Source organism: Mustela lutreola, chromosome 4 (genome assembly GCF_030435805.1).
Source record: "Mustela lutreola isolate mMusLut2 chromosome 4, mMusLut2.pri, whole genome shotgun sequence".
Taxonomy (NCBI): domain Eukaryota; kingdom Metazoa; phylum Chordata; class Mammalia; order Carnivora; family Mustelidae; genus Mustela; species Mustela lutreola.
Genome location: NC_081293.1, coordinates 126,116,878 through 126,132,809, shown reverse-complemented (window position 1 = coordinate 126,132,809; position 15,932 = coordinate 126,116,878).

Below are 15,932 nucleotides of genomic sequence, written 5' to 3'. Positions count from 1 at the left end.
TTATCACAGGAGAGAGCTTGGTCAACATCAATAAATCTTTGCAATATCTCTAGTGAAGGAGGTAGCAGTTCCCTGTATTAGTTTCATAGGACTGCTACACCAAATTGGGTGCCTTAAAACAACAAGAATTGGGGTACCTGGGTGGCTCAGTGGGTTAAAGCCTCTGCCTTTGGCTCAGGTCATGATTCCAGGGTCCTGGGATTGAGCCCCGCATCGGGCCTTCTGTTCATCGGGGAGCCTGCTTCCCCCCACCTCTCTCTGCCTGCCTCTCTGACTACTTGTGATCTCTCTTCATCAAATAAATAAATAAAATCTTAAAAAAACAAAACAGAAATCAATCCTCTCACAATTCTGCAGCCCTGAAGTACAAAATCAAGGTGTCAGAAGGGTTTTTTCCTCCTGGACGCTCTGAGCAAGAATCCGTTCCATGTGTCTTTCCTAGTTTCTAGGAGCTGTCAACAACCCTTGGCAGTCCTTCGCTCTGACTTGGTCTCCACAATCCAGGATGCTCTCATTTGGAGAATCTTACCTTAGTTACAGTTGCAAGGACATTTTTTCTAAATAAGGTCACAGTCACAGATTTTTGGGTAAACATATCTTTTGAGAGTCCACAATTCAATCTGCTAACAGGAGGCAACAAAAGATGTGGTTAAGTGGAGAGCTAATGACATTCGATATTCAGAGGTTCTGTTCATATCTCTCTTTTAGTGAGTGGGGTGGAAAAACACCATGCTGGGGCATTAGAGATGAGATTTCTTCATCTGTGTATTCTGAGAGTTAATAGCTTTTCCCCAAATAGAGGCTCAGTAACAGATGTCTGATCTCACCGTAGGGATTGTCAAGGAAGCCAGCCAAGAGGAGGTGTTGTTAATATTTTCACTGGGGAGAATATAAATGACTCTCCAAGAAGGAAAAATAAATGTGCTGTTGGGTGGACAGATTGTAAAAGAATTTCTTTATCTTGGTTGTTATTTATTTAATTTTCTCTTCCTGATCTTAATATCTTTCTTTAAAACAACAACAACAACAACAACAAGTTCTTTCCTGTAAAATTAACCTATTCTGTGTATTTTATTGAAAAAGTCAGAGGTGAGAATGACAACATTGAACTCTTAAATTCTTGTGGGTTTTTTTTTCTCTGTGTCTACAGTGAAAAAGTTCATTTGGTAAATTTCTCATAGTTAGCAAGAGACATCAGAGGTATTTTAAACAATGCCATTTACTTCTTCAGATGCTTATTGTTCATTCTGAACCTGTTCTTTTTAAAAAGATTTATTTTTATTTATTTGAAAGAGAGAGAAAGAGAGGGACCACACAAGTGTGCAAGTGGGGTCGGGGAAGGGCAGAGAGTGAGAAGCCTCCCTGCTGAGTGTGGAGGTCCCCAAGCCTGATAATCCCATGACCCGGAGATCACGACCTGAGCCAAAACCAAGAGTTGGCTGCTTACAGTTAAGCAGGCACCCCTGAACCTGAATTTCTAAACAATTGTGTTCCTGTCCAGGCATCTTTAAAAAAATGAAAGTGATGCTATTCTAAGAAAAGGAGTGCAACTACTGCACTGTTACGTTTATTTAGACAACATCGTAAGTGGTACAGACAGGCGCCTCAGCAAGGCTAGCAGGTTTGGACTAGACTGTGTGGTGCTCTGCATTCATACTAAAAATATCTGAGGATCACAGGGAAACTACCTTTGTGAGAAAGATCTTACCCCACCAAAAAAAGCCCAAAGTATCTGAATTCACTGCATAAAAAGCTAATAAAATTGCACTGTGAACGTTTATTTATTTATTTATATTTTTCTCTTTCTCCCCTTTAATTTTTGGTCAAAAAATCCCATGATTTTCATGCTAAAGACCTTTAAAAAGTTGCTTATTCTACTGTTGTCATTTCACAGTGAGGAAATAGAAAGCCTTAAGGTTAAATAAATACTTGAATGTGACACAGTTAGTGACAGAGCCTCTGCCGGGCACACACTTCTCCTGAACCTAAATGCCTGAACTTTAAACAGTTTATTCAGAATCATTATCAGGAATATTCTAAATCTCATATAAAATGATTACAAAAAGTAAATGTCATTCCCAGCAGTTTTTCCTAAGTTTTTTAAAGAGATATATTATAGTTCAAAACCTGAAAAATACTTGGTCCTTACATCTTTATTTTCTGATTTCTAATTCATAGAATTAAAAACAATGTACACACACACACACACCACGCGCATAATGTGAAACCCGGAAGGCACTGTAGTTAAAATTCTTTTTGTTCCTGTTGGAGAGGATTGGCATAAATTAGCATATTTGTTTAATTCAATTTCTCTGTGCAAATTGCACTTTCACATTCAGTACAGTGTTTCAGCTGTGGGCAAGAAACAACTGCCTCAGATTTTATCCACTTTAGTAACAGTGCTAAATTCATTATGAAAACCCCTAAAAATTACTTTTTATCAGTTGTAACTCATTCCAGCAAATAACACTCCAGAGTATAAAAATCAATTCCCCCCACCATATCTTACATAATTCTCATACAACAATCCTGAGAGGGATTTTATTTTCTTTCTTCTTCTTTTTTTTTTTTTTTTTTTGCACATGTAGAACCGAGCCTCTGAGATTTGCTCGAAGTCACAGTTCTCTATTACACATCAGCCTTATTTAAAATAGAGAGTTCCAGGGCTCCTGGGTGGCTCAGTGGGTTAAAGCCTCTGCCTTTGCTCAGGTCATGATCCCAGGGTCCTGGGATCAAGCCCTACATCGGGCTCTCTGCTTGGCGGGGAGCCTGCTTCCTCCTTTCTCTCTCTGCCTGCTTCTATGCCTACTTGTGATCTCTGTCTGTCAAATAAATAAATAAAATCTTTAAAAAAAATAGAGTTCCAAATAAAGTGTCTGTAGGTAACAGTATTATGCCCATGCTAATTTTCTTAGATTTGATAAATAAATGTACCATAGTTGTATAAAATGTTAATATTGGAGAAAAGCAGATGAAGAATATAGACTGAAACTCTCTGTAGCACTTCTGTAACTTTTCAGGAAATCTCAAAGTGTTGCAAAACTTAGATTGGAACTGTCAGGGGAGGATTCAAGATGGTGGAGAAGTAGCAAGCTAAGACGACATCAGGTAGCAGCAGATCAGCTAGATAGCTTATCAAACCATTGTGAACACCTACAAATCCAACAGGAGATCGAAGAGAAGAACAACAATTCTAGAAACAGAAAATTTACCACTTTCTGAATGGAAGGACCGTGGCGAAGGGACTCCAAAGCGATGGGAAGATAGACCGTGGGGGAGGGGCTGGTTCCCGGCAAGCGGCAGAACAACAGAGCACAAAATACGGACTTTTAAAAGTTGGCTCCACTGAGGGACATTGCTCTAGAGGCTAAACCGGGGTGAAGCCCATGCAGGACCAGCATGGCTGCAGGTCCCACAGGGTCACAGAAGGATAGGGGGTGTCTGAGTGTTGCAGAGCTCGCAGGTATTAGAGAGACTGAGACAGAGACAGAGGATTGAGCTCTCAACTCGGGGTTACCTTGAACCTGTCACAGGCCTGGTGAGCTAGGAGCGCGGCTGGAGGCCAGGGAGATGGGAGTGATTGAGTGTTTTTCTCTGACGGTGCACTGAGGAGTGGGGCCCCAAGCTCTCGGCTCCTCTGGGCGGGAGACTGGGAGGCCGCCATTTTCATTCCCGTTCTCCGGAACTCTACGGAAAGCATTCAGGGAACAAAAGCTCCCGAAAGCAAACCTGAGCGGAATACTTAGCCTGGTCCCTGGTAAGGGCGGCGCAATTCCTCCTTGGGCAAAGACACTTGAGAATCACTACAACAGGCCCCTCCCCCAGAAGATCAACAAGAAATCCAGCCAAGACCAAGTTCACTTACCAAGAAGAACAGCGGAATTCCAGAGGAGGAGAAAGCAAAGCATGGAATTCATGGCTTTCTCCCCATGGTTCTTTAGTCTTGCAATTAATTAATTTTTTTTCATTGTATTTTTTTCTTCTGCTAATTTTTTTTAACTTTTACCCTTTCCTCTTTTAACGTTTTTTAACTAGTTTATCTAAACAATACATTTTATTTAAAAAATCTTTTTTGAACCTTCATTATTATAGTCATATTTTATCTTTCATTGTATCTAACTTTATTTTTTGTATACACATAGAGTTTTTTCTTCTAAAAATTTGGGGTACAACTTCTTCTAGTAGATGGAATATACCTTAAATCTAGCTCCGGGCTTGTTCTAGTCTCCAGCCCTAGCAAATTCTCTCCACTTTCTTTTTCTTTATTCTCCCAACCAACTTACTTTATCAACTCCTTTTTTGGAAATTAAAAAAAATTATTTTTCATCCTTATAGGCATATTCCATCCCTTCATTGTGTTTACCCTTATATATGTTTTTCATTCTTTAAAATTTTGGGAGGTAGTTTCTTCTAAGAGACCAAAATACTCCCAAAATTAAGTGGGTGACCCTGTTCTAGTCACCAGTCTAATATATATATACATATATATTTTCCTTTTTATATTTTTTCTTTATTTGTTTTTTTTTTTTTTAAATTTTTTCTTTTTCTCAGAACTTCTTTTTATCCCCTTTCTCCCTCCCCCCCATGATTTGGGGTCTCTTCAGATTTGGTTAAAGTACATTTTCCTGGGGTCTTTGCACCCTTTTGGTATTTTATTTGCTCCTTCATATATTCTTATCTCAACAAAATGACAAGGCAGAAAAACTCACCACAAAATAAAGAACAAGAGGCAGTACCGAAGGCTAGGGACCTAATCAATACAGACATTGGTAATATGTCAGATCTAGAGTTCAGAATGACAATTCTCAAGGTTCTAGCCGGGCTCGAAAAAGGCATGGAAGATATTAGAGAAACCCTCTCCAGACAGATAAAAGCCTTTTCTGGAGAAATAAAAGAACTAAAATCTAACCAAGTTGAAATGAAAAAATCTATTAATGAGGTGCAATAGAAAATGGAGGCTCTTACTGCTAGGATAAATGAGGCAGAAGAAAGAATTAGTGATATAGAAGACGAAATGACAGAGAATAAAGAAGTTGAGCAAAAGAGAGACAAACAAATACTGGACCACAAGGGGAGAATTCAAGAGATAGGTGACACCATAAGACGAAACAACATTAGAATAATTGGGATTCCAGAAGAAAAAGAAAGAGAGAGGGGAGCAGAAGGTATATTAGAGAGAATTATTGTAGAGAATTTCCCTAATATGGCAAAGGGGACAAGCATCAAAATCCAGGCGGTGCAGAGAACCCCCCTCAAAATCAATAAGAATAGGTCCACACCCCGTCACCTAATAGTAAAATTTACAAGTCTTAGTGACAAAGAGAAAATCCTGAAAGCAGCCCGGGAAAAGAAGTCTGTAACATACAATGGTAAAAATATTAGATTGGCAGCAGACTTATCCACAGAGACCTGGCAGGCCAGATAGAACTGGCATGATAAATTCAGAGCACTAAATGAGAAAAACATGCAGCCAAGAATACTATATCCAGCTAGGCTATCATTGAAAATAGAAGCTTCCAGGACAAACAAAAACTGAAAGAATTTGTAAACACCAAATCAGCTCTACAGGAAATATTGAAAGGGGTCCTCTAAGCAAAGAGAGACCCTAAAAGTAGTAGATCAGAAAGAAAAAGAGACAATATACAGTAACAGTCACCTTACAGGCAACACAACAGCACTAAATTCATATCTCTCCATAGTTACCCTGAATGTAAATGGGATAAATGCTCCGATCAAAAAACACAGGGTATCAGAATGGATAAAAAAACAAAACCCATCTATATGTTGCCTGCAAGAAACACATTTTAGACCCAAAGACACCTCCAGATTTAAAGTGAGGGAGTGGAAAACAATTTGCCATGTTAATGGACATCAGAAGAAAGCTGGGGTGGCAATCCTTATATCAGATCAATTAGATTTTAAGCCAAAGACTATAATAAGAGATGAGGAAGGACACTATATCATACTCAAAGGGTCTGTCCAACAAGAAGATCTAACAATTTTAAATATCTATGCCCCTAAAGTGGGAGCAGCCAACTATATAAACCAATCAGTAACAAAATCAAAGAAACACATCGACAATAGTACGATAATAGTAGGGGACTTTAACACTCCCCTCACTGAAATGGACAGATCATCCAAGCAAAAGATCAAAAAGGAAATAAGGGCCTTAAATGACACACTGGACATGGACATCACAGATATATCAGAACATTCCATCCCAAAGCAACAGAATACACATTCTTCTCTAGTGCACATGGAACATTCTCCAGAATAGACCACATCCTGGGTCACAAATCAGGTCTCAACCAGCATCAAAAGATTGGGATCATTCCCTGCATGTTTTCAGACCACAATGCTCTGAAGCTAGAACTCAATCACAGGAGGAAATTTGGAAAGAACCCAAATACATGGAGACTAAAGAGCATTCTTCTAAAGAATGAATGGGTCAACCAGGAAATTAAAGAAGAATTGAAAAAATTCATGGAAACAAATGGTAATGAAAACACAATGGTTCAAAATCTGTGGGACACAGTAAAGGCAGCCCTGAGAGGAAAATATATAGCGATACAAGGCTTTCTCAAGAAATGAGAAAGGTCTCAAATACACAACATAACCCTATACCTACAGGAGCTGGATAAAGAACAAGAAAGAAACCCTAAACCCAGCAGGAGAAGAGAAATCACAAAGATCAGAGCAGAAATCAATGAAATAGAAACCAAAAAAACCAATAGAACAAATCAATGAAACTAGGAGCTGGTTCTTTGAAAGAATTAATAAGATTGATAAACCCCTGGCCAGACTTATCAAAAAGAAAAGAGAAAGGACCCAAATAAATAAAATCATGAATGAAAGAGGAGAGATCACAACCAACACCAAAGAAATACAAACAATTATAAGAACTTACTGTGAGCAACTCTATGCCAACAAATTTGACAATCTGGTAGAAATGGATGCATTCTTAGAGACATATAAACTACCACAACTGAACCAGGAAGAAATAGAAATCCTGAACAGATCTATAACCAGTAAGGAGATAGAAACAGTCATCAAAAATCTCCAAACAAACAAACGCCCAGGGCCAGACGGCTTCCCAGGAAAATTCTACCAAACATTTAAAGAAGAATTAATTCCTATTCTCCTGAAACTGTTCCAAAAAATAGAAATGGACGAAAAACTTCCAAACTCATTTTATGAGGACAGTATTGCCTTGATCCCCAAACCAGACAAGGATCCCATCAAAAAAGAGAATTACAGACCCATATCCTTGATGAACGCAGATGCAAAAATTCTCACCAAAATACTAGCCAATAGGATCCAACAGTACATTAAAAGGATTATTCACCACGACCAAGTAGGATTTATTCCAGGGCTGCAAGTTTGGTTCAACATCCGCAAATCAGTCAATGTGATAAAATACATTAATAAAAGAAAGAACAAGAACCATATGATACTCTCAATAGATGCTGAAAAAGCATTTGACAAAGTATAGCATCTCTTCCTGCTCAAAACTCTTCAAAGTGTAGGGATAGAGGGCACATACCTCAATATTATCAAAGCCATCTATGAAAAACCTACTGCAAATATCATTCTCAATGGAGAAAAACTGAAAGCTTTTCTGCTAAGGCCAGGAACACGGCAGGGATGTCCATTATCACCACTGCTATTCAGCATAGTACTAGAAGTCCTAGCCTCAGCAATCAGACAACAAAAAGAAATTAAAGGCATCCAAATCAGCAAAGAAGAAGTCAAACTATCACTCTTCGCAGATGATATGATACTATATGTGGAAAACCCAAAAGACTCCACTCCAAAACTGCTAGAACTTGTACAGGAATTAAGTAAAGTGTCAGGATATAAAATCAATGCACAGAAATCAGTTGCATGTCTTTACACCAACAACAAGACAGAAGAAAGAGAAATTAAGGAGTCAATCCCATTTATAATTGCACTCCAAGCCATAAGATACATAGGAATAAACCTAACCAAAGAGGCAAAGAATCTATACTCAGAAAATTAGAAAGTACTCATGAAAGAAATTGAGGAAGACACAAAGAAATGGAAAAATGTTCCATGCTCCTGGATTGGAAGAATAAATATTGCGAAAATGTCTATGCTACCTAAAGCAATCTACACATTTAATGCAATCCCTATCAAAATCGCATCCATTTTTTTCAAAGAAATGGACAAATAATCCTAAAATTTATACGGAACCAGAAAAGACCTCGAATAGCCGAAGGAATATTGAAAAAGAAAACCAAAGTTGGTGACATCACAATTCCGGACTTCAAGCTCTATTACAAAGCTGTCATCATCAAGACAGCATGGTACTGGCACAAAAACAGACACATAGATCAATGGAACAGAATAGAGAGTCCAGAAATAGACCCTCTATGGTCAACTAATCTTAGACAAAGCAGGAAAGAATGTCCAATGGAAAAAAGACAGCCTCTTCAACAAATGGTGTTGGGAAAATTGGAAAGCCACATGCAGAAAAATGAAATTGGAGCATTTCCTTACACCATACACGAAAATAGACTCAAAACGGATGAAGGACCTCAATGCGAGAAAGGAATCCATCAAAATCCTTGAGGAGAACACAGGCAGCAACCTCTTCGACCTCAGCCACAGCAGATTCTTCCTAGGAACATTGCCAAGGCAAGGGAAGCAAGGGCAAAAATGAACTATTGGGATTTCATCAAGATCAAAAGCTTTTGCACAACAAAGGAAACAGTTAACAAAACCAAAAGACAACTGACAGAATGGGAGAAGATATTTGCAAATGACATATCAGATAAAGGGCTAGTGTCCAAAATCTATAAAGAACTTAGCAAACTCAACACCCAAAGAATAAGTAATCTAATCAGGAAATGGGCAGAGAACATGAACAGACATTTCTGCAAAGAAGACATCCAGATGGCCAACAGACATGAAAAAGTGCTCCACATCACTCGGCATCAGGAAAATACAGATCAAAACCACAATGAGATGCCACCTCCCACCAGTCAGAATGGCTAAAATTAACAAGTCAGGAAATGACAGATGCTGGCAAGTATGCAGAGAAAGGGAAACCCTCCTATACTGTTGGTGGAAATGCAAGCTGGTGCAACCACTCTGGAAAACAGCATGGAGGTTCCTCAAAATGTTGAAAATAGAGCTACCCTATGACCCAGCAATTGCACTAGTGGGTATTTACCCTAAAGATACTAACATAGTGATCCAAAGGGGCACATGCATCGGAATGTTTATAGCAGCAATGTCTACAATAGCCAAACTATGGAAAGAACCTAGATGTCTATCAACAAATGAATGGGTAAAGAAAATGTGGAGTATATACACAATGGAGTACTATGCAGCCATCAAAAGAAATGAAATCTTGCCATTTGGGATGATGTGGATGAAACTAGAGGGTATTATGCTTAGCGAAATAAGTCAGCTGGAGAAAGTCAACCATAATATGATCTCCCTGACATGAGGAAATGGAGATGCAACGTGGGTGGTTTGGGGGTAGGAGATGAATAAATGAAACAAGATGGGATTGGGAGGGAGACAAACCATAAGAGACAATCTCACAAAATAAACTGAGGGTTGCTGGGGGGAGGGGGGTTGGGAGAGGGTGGTTGGGTTATGGACATTAGGGAGGGTATGCGCTATGGTGAGTGCTGTGAAGTGTGAAAACCTGGCAATTCACAGACCTGTACCCCTGGGTACAAAAATACATTATATGTTTATAAAAAAAATTTAAAAAATTAATTTAAAATAAAAAGAGAGATTTAGGAGTGCCTGGGTGGTTCAGTGGGTTAGCCTCTGCCTTCAGCTCAGGTTATGATCTCAGGGTCCTGGGATCGAGCCCCATGTAGGGCTCTCTGCTCAGCAGGGAGCCTGCTTCCTCCTCTCTCTCTCTCTCTCTGCCTGCCTCTCTGCCTACTTGTGATCTCTGTCTGTCAAATAAACAAATAAATAAATAATCTTAAAAAAAAACCCCACAAAACTTAGATTTAAAAAGAGCTCCTCTAATTAGTCTCAGAGTTTATTAGCATTTTAGATTTGGCCGGGTAGAATACAACCTTTCCATTTACAGAAGGAAACTGGTGCTCAAGTTGACTTTCCAAAACTGACCAGACCACATTCCCAATGAGTAAGTTGGATCTTTCACAACACCTGCCTGGTTTGCACAGCACGTGTAGAAATCACATACTTGGATTCAAAAAAATTTGTCAGCAAGACCGCAGAGCTTATCTTCTCTTGCAGGCCTGTGAGAAATAGGTACACTCTGTTGCAATGCCTAAATTCATTATATTTGTGAATCAATCTTCTTATCACATGACTGTTCAAACTATGTGCACCTGTAAAGGCCCCCAGCAATTCCTGCCATCTGACCCCTGGATGTTAGAAGACATGTGCTCTCTTACTCTTGCTTCTGGTTGCTTTTCGTTGGTACCACAGCATTTCTGGCCATTTCCTGATTGGATTATTTATTCTTTGGGTGTTGAGTTTGCTGACTTCTTTCTTCCCACTTCCTTTTCTTCTTGTGTCCATGGAGTGAGGCTGTGAGGGAAGCACTCAGGGCAGAATTCTGAAGATGTGTGCTTCTCCTCACCCCTATGATTTAAGAGACCTGTTGCAATTAGAGGTGTCTGGGTGGCCCAGTTGGTTAAGCATCCGGCTCTTTATTTCAGCTCAGGTCATGGTCTTGGGGTTGTGGGATTGAGCTCCGAGGAGGGCTCCACACTCAGAACAGAGCCTGCTTGTCTCTCTCCCTCTGCTTCTCCCCTGCCTATCCTCTCTCTCGGTTGTGTCTCTCAAATAAATAAATAAAATATTTTTAAAAAGAGACATCCCGGTTCAGTAAGACTCAGGTACAATAAACCTGGCGTGCTCACCTCATTTTTGAGCTCTGGGATCAACGAAAAGCACACGTCTTCAAAATTCTGCTCTGTGATCCAACCCAAGTGAAGTTATTAATATTATTCTATTCCCCGGCAAAGGTTGAATGTGTTTAACTGCTTTACTCCCTTTGCAAGCCCCCTCATTGAACAGGTGTTGGTAAACGAATTTTCCTTCAAGTCTGTTCTTACCCTTGGACTGTGAGCACTGCTTCTCTCCTCACCCTCTCCTGACCTCTAGTGTTGGTTTCTGAAAACTGTTGCCCTAGGCTATTGAAAGATCATGTGATGCCAGTGAACATATACAAAGAGAAAAAAAAAAAGAAAGGAAAACAATACAGAACACAAATGCATTATTGCCAGTTTTCCCATCTTCTGGCAAAGGCATAGAGCTGAAAAACCATTACAGAAAAGAGAGAAAGTTTTAAAAATAACAATTCCACTTTTATATTTTTCTTTTTTAAACATTTTATTCATTTTTTTTTTTTAAAGATTTTATTTATTTATTCGACAGAGAGAGATCACAAGTAGGCAGAGAGGAAGGCAGAGAGAGAGGAGGAAGCAGGCTCCCTGCTGAGCAGAGAGCCCGATGCGGGACTCGATCCCAGGACCCTGAGATCATGACCTGAGCCGAAGGCAGCGGCTTAACCCACTGAGCCACCCAGGCGCCCCATTTTATTCATTTTTTTAAGTAATCTCTATCCCTAACATGAAGCTTGAACTAAAGACCCTGAGATCAAGAGTTATGTGCTCCATTGACAGAGCCAGCCAGGTTTTCATTATTTTTCATGTTTTTCCATTTTTTATGTTTCCTCCCAGTCTTGGTTCACATGTGTAGATAAGTTAAACAAATATACTATACAGATTCTACTTTATATTTAATTTTTTCCCTTTAACATTAAATCATGCGTGTTTTTAAAATTTTGCTATAGTCTTCATTATGTTTATTTTAGTAGATGCATCATATGCATAATTTACAGAGTGTTGCCTATGTGTCCAGTGTTTAAAATATGTTATTTCATTCCCACAAAACTCTACAGGGCAAGTATTGTTTTGCTCATTTCATCTTATTTACAAAAGTAAAAACTGAAACTCAGAGGGCTTCAGTAACTTTCTGAAATTCATGCACCTAGTGAGGGGGTAACTTGGGATTCAAATCAGGGTGTGTGGACTCCTGAAGGTCTAGCCTTCCAGATACTAGGGTGAGGCTACCCAGTGGACCTCCCGATCCAGTTACCTAGTCCAATGCTCTGCCCTTAAACCTGTGGTTCTCTGGCAGTCCAGCAGAACGTATCTGGGGAGCTTCTAGCAATAGCTACCTCATCTTAGAGATCTGGATGTAACTGGCCTGGGGTGTGGGCCCAGGCATCAGGGAACTCCAAAACTCCAAGTGTTTTAATTCCAGCTACTCTCTGACAACTTCACTGTAGAGACAACAGAAGAGGAGAAACACAAATGATAAGTGAAATAAATGAGTTATTTAACTTCAAAAATGGTTTCATAAGTTAAATGTCTCCTGCCACATTGCGGTAGTCTATTTGTCTAAGTTAGAAGTGAAGCTGTGGTTGTAGGCGAGCTAGCTCTTGCAACAGGGACAGAGAAAAAGGATAAGAACAGAGCCCTGGGGCAGGGTAAGGGGGTGTAATATTTAAGAACCATGCGAAGAGCGGTCTACTTCCAGGATTTTTAAATGCTGAGTGCTGCCAAGTGGCCATGTAGGGGCAGGCCTTGAAAAACCCACAGAATCAGCTCCAAGTCCTCAAGGGAGCATTCACGGGAGAACACGGGGGAGCCATGTGGGTAAGGCAGATTCCAGAGACTGAGGCAAATGTGGGAGGTAAGGAAGTGGATACAATCTATATGGGTACTTCTACTCAAATCTTGGCTTTAAAAATGTAACAGTGTGTTTTCCGCTGTAAGCACGGGATTACCCAAATAAAAGTGCCCAAATAAGGCAATAGAGGCCGTCCTGTTCCAAACACACACACACACACACACACACACACACGCACACACACACACACACACCATGTAACAGGAAGCCAGGGGGAGGGTGGTTCACAGATTCTAGTTGGCTTCTCTGGGATAATCTTGGACCCCCCCTTTGTGGTCATGAGGTGGTAGAAGCATCTTCAAATATGACGTCCTCACATGACAACATCTAAGGGATAGGTCTCCTCTTCTGCTTCTTCTTTTATTAGGGAAGAAATATTCCTGAAAGCCCCCAGCTGACTTGCTCTAGTGACTCATTGCCCTTAACACTCACATACCCCTCCCCTAGTTACAAGGGATTGTCAGCAAGTGAACATCCAGCGTTTTTGTCCTTTATATTGGAAGGTAGTTTCTGCTTTCAAAGAAGAAGGTGGGGCAGGGGACGGAGAGAAAAATATGGCACTATAGGTGACCCCAAGAGTTGCATTTAGAGTATGAAGTGAGCATGGTAGCCAGAGGTAGACACGGCATAATGCAAGTTCTCTGATTGTTTTTTTCAACATGGTTGAAGCTGGGTGTGCTTAAATGCTTTTCATAGAAGAAACATAATCATAATAGAGAGACCCCATGATGGTGGGATGCATGGGAAGTAGAACACAAGAGATGGACGGGGTCTCTTTAATTCTAATTGGAGGGAAAAAGAAATGAAGAGGGTGGATACAGTACATGTCTTGTTTTCCTGGGAAATGGAGGGGATCTCCAGGGATGGCTTTGGGATCTTCCTTGCGACGTGGGTGGCTGAGTTATCTGCCAATGGTACGGGACACAAGACACAAGAGAGGGTTGCCTAGGTAACACAGGAATTCCAGGTGGTTTTAAGGGCGCAGTTGAGGTTGGCTGTCCTGAATTTAAAATTATTTTAATTAGGGACATTCTTGATTTTTTTTTTTTTTTTTGGCTCCAGCTGCACTAGACACCTGGCCATGAGTGTTGAGATGGCAGAATGATGACTATCTCGGGGGATTTCTGCACAGGTGATAAAATAAACGGAACAAGGGAACTGAATCTATTGTCAAAAGAGCAATTTTACTGATAGCACACACAATCTGAATGGGAAGGACGTGAATAGACCCAATGGGAGAAATTCAAGAGACCAAAGGATCAGAGACACTGAAGTGGCTGAGGGACTGATGTAGAATGAATAAATTGGCAGCATTGGAGGATAAGGCTTAGTAAATGGGCTGGCTTCTTTCAAACATGCATGTTGATGACATCCAGGACATTGTGTTACAATGAGTGGCTTAAGGACAACGAAGATGAAGAAATGAAAAGCTATGGTATTGGAAGGGTCATGTAATAGCCTGACGAACAACTTATAAAAATGGAAGTGGGAGAAAGAAGTACTTTTCGAATTTCAAAGTGCATATGAATCCCCTGGGGATCTTATTAAAATGAGGATTATGATTCAGTAACTCTGGGGTGAGGATTGAAACCCTGCGGCTACAATGAATTACCAGGTGATGATAATTTCTTGGTCCGGGAACCATGCTTTGAGTGGCAAGACACTAGATAACCCCATCACAGTCTCTCCTCTTTATTTAAGCAACCCTCTACCCCGCTCTGCGGAAGGGGGTGGACCTTAGAAGATACCCCTTGTCCCTGGTCCTACCCGTTGGCTGGTTGGGGGTGGAGGACCTGAGGCAACTGGAAACCACCCATAACCTGAACTCAGCTAACTGAAATTTCTCATGAGATTCTGAACTAACAAAATAGATACTAAGCTGCAAACCAGTGGTGGGCAGTGGCTCTACGAATCTATTTTCCCCAAGTTTAGCAGCAAAACAAACTTAGGCCTTATGTCACTGGAAATTTGGGGGAGTAGTAAAGATGAGGAAGCTGGTTCTTAGGAAAATGAAGCAGAAGAGGCATAGAAAATTAGTGAGACAAAAGAACAAGAAGCTCTAGAGTAAAGGGGTCACTGTCTCCAACTCAACCTTCCTCCTCAAACGCACCCTACAGGAATATCTGGCCTCTCTGGCCTGCCTTCCTGACTTTTCACCTCACGTTGGGTAAATTATACTCCTCTTTGAGTCTTGATTTAGAAGAATCCTTGAGGAAGCTTTCCCTGTCAGGTGAAGCCAGTGGGTGCCCTCCTGTGTATTCCTATAGCACCCCCAGGAGTCCTGATCATAGCATTCATCACCATTATGACAACCACCATTTGGATATTTATTTGCTCGATGTCTTGTATATTCTCTACTAAATTTTTAAAAATATTTTATTTATTTATTTGACAACAAGAGCAGGAACACAAGAAGGGGGAGTGGGAGAGGGAGAAGCAGGCTTCCTGCCAAGCAGGGAACCCGATGTGGGGCTCAATCCCAGGACCCAGGGATTGTGACCTGAGCCAAAGGCAGACGCTTAATGACTGAGTCACCCAGGTGCCCGTAATTTTTTTTTTTTTTTTTAATTTCTAAAAACCCATCGAGGGAAGATATGACCTACTTGTGTTCTCAGCCAATGTATCTTGCCTGTCTCTTTCTCCATCCCCAAATTACCCTATCTGGTGGTTGGCAGGTACAGAGCAGGCTCTCAGAGGTATTTGTTGAATGAACGTGGCTGAATGTGAGTGCCTGAGGTTATTTGTTAAGCGTATAGATCTTCTATCAGAACTGGATGCAGGATTGTCTAGCATTCCTGTTAAAACAAAACAAAAAAAAATCCTGCACAAAAGGATCATTTATGAAATATATAACTAGTAGATCAGATATGCAACACACTGTACTCTACTCAGTGTTGCAAATTTCAGATGGATGGATTTGTGGTTCTTAGTCCATCCCCTGTTCTAATCCCTTAATCTAAGCCGCTGAAAGACCACCTGGAATCTTTGCTTGGGCTGTAAATGTTACATGGCCACAGCGTTCCAACGCGCTTTCTCCCGGCATACAAGCATTGTCAGAGCGGTCGTGAATCTCGGAGCTGCATTGTCCAGCAAACCTAGCGTGGTTCCGTTTGTTCCTTAATACTTATGACTCCAAATGCGGTGACACTATGTTGCCTGTAAGGCCTGTCCACCTCCAGTTCGCTATGCTCTATCCCCCGGAAAAGAGGTTG